Source organism: Lutra lutra, chromosome 5 (genome assembly GCF_902655055.1).
Source record: "Lutra lutra chromosome 5, mLutLut1.2, whole genome shotgun sequence".
NCBI classification, from domain to species: domain Eukaryota; kingdom Metazoa; phylum Chordata; class Mammalia; order Carnivora; family Mustelidae; genus Lutra; species Lutra lutra.
The window spans coordinates 49,662,219-49,664,073 of record NC_062282.1 but is presented as its reverse complement, the minus strand read 5'-3'; the positions used below and the strand labels follow the sequence as shown (position 1 = coordinate 49,664,073).

The 1,855-nt window shown below is 43.9% G+C and overlaps 1 non-coding gene across 1 annotated transcript; it reads right to left on the bottom strand.

The window, feature by feature from the left end:
- Positions 1 to 642: 642 nt before the first annotated feature.
- On the bottom strand, positions 643 to 751 carry LOC125101422 (U6 spliceosomal RNA). Its single transcript, XR_007127835.1, has one exon. It is a non-coding gene; the product is annotated as a U6 spliceosomal RNA (small nuclear RNA).
- Between the last annotated feature and the right edge of the window lie 1,104 nt (positions 752 to 1,855).

The following is a 1,855-nucleotide window of genomic DNA, read 5'->3' as shown; positions in this document are numbered from 1 at the left end:
CTAAAACTTCCAGCAAATATTTCAAGAGTCCCACTCCATATACTTTTTTTTTTAAAACGTGTTTATAAAATCACTTATGGCAAGTTTGGAGGTGAACAGGACTATTGATTGGGTTGAGCAAGAGCTCTTTTTGGCCTAAAATCTAGGTATGAACGATTATCATGAAAAATTAGAGGCTCAATCCTTCACTTACAATGGTGACTTCTGCATAAAGAAGAAAGGTAAAGTTCCTGAAATATGTCAGCTATCCCGGAGAACTCTGAGCTGTGAAAAAAAATCCTTGTCCTGGTCAGAACACTAGGTAGCCGAGTAGCATAGTACCTGAGTCCTGCTCCTAGTTCCCTCCCTCCAGCTAACCACAGACCTGCCCTCCTTTTGAAGGACTTGCTCTAGGGAGAAACCTTCAAGGACAGACAGATTGGAAGGAATACATGAATTGGAGTCTGTGAGCTAAGATGTAAACAAATATAAATAAACAGAATTAGAGGTGGAAAGAATGGAAACCTCCAGAGCCAACAAACTTCTTTCCCCTCATGCTCAGGCATTTTCCCTTTAAGAAAGCCGGGAAAGAAAAGAAAGGTTCTAACATGGATTGAATGCCTCCCATGTAATGAGAGCGATTCTAGCTGCTTTCAAACATGCAATTTTATTTAATCCTCCCCCTCAACTTACATGTCATCCTCGCACAGGGCCCATGCTAATCTCCTCTGTATCATTCCAATTTTACTGTATGTGCTGCCAAAGGGAATGCCCCTTCAACTTCAAGGGAAGGGTTACCTCCCATGTTTTACTGAAAATGCAAACCAAGATTCAAAGAGATCAAGAGACTTGGCCAAGGCTACACATTTAGGAAATATAAAAACCAGGATTCAAAATGCTTATTTTCCACTAAACCCTGCCCACTACACCCCTAGTGGAAACAGAATTATAGCATGCTTTAACTGAAAGATGGTCTCACCATCATCTCCATTTCATAGATGAAGAAACTAAAGCCAAAGGCAGAAGCAACTTGCCCAGGTCCCATAGTCAACTTGTAATAGGTACTCAGCTGTAGCCCAGGCCTTCTGATTTTCAAGTAGGAGCTCTCATTACTTATATCCTTCAAAGGCCTACAAGAATGGTACAACACTCAAATGGGGGCATTAGAAGAGAGCTTAACGAAGGGACTGTTAAACACAAGGACACATTTAAAGGAAGTCAACAAAGGATGATGAAGCAATCCAAGTGTAGCAGCTATAAGGGTACCATGAATACCCCTGTGCCTGAACAGACAAGAACAGTGCCCTGAACTCACTCTGACCTTTGGTAGAGAAAGGCACTGCCAGCCTACAACCTGGCAGGGAGGGAATCTAGGCCTTAAGGCTCTGCTCTCTCTCTCAATCCTAGCCTACCTGTGTCCTACCGGGACCTCCCATAAGCTGTACTCTACAGAAAGCCAGAAGACGATGGATTTCCAAGATGCAGCTTCCAGGGTTGGGAGCAAGAGAGAAAAGGGAGAAAAATGGACTGGGAGGGGCAATTGGCGACTTCTGAGTACACTACTAAACAGGGATGCTTCTCCGAACCTGTCTTGGGAAGAGTCCTGCCTTAGCAGGTCAAAGACAGTAAAAACAATAAATCTGTCTCTCATGTTAGGCAATGTGGGGCCAAGAAGGCTTGGCATGGGGAAATAAAGGGCAGCTCCCAGCACAGCTAGATTTCCCATGGTGGGAGCCTTATCCTAGTCTCGCCAACTTGTCTCTGATAGAAGGGGACGGAAGCCCTGTTCTAATCACCTCAGGATCAAAGGCATTGCTTTGGGACTCTTCTGCTTTGGTATGAACTACTAGTGTTCAAATAGGAAGTTGCTAGTGTT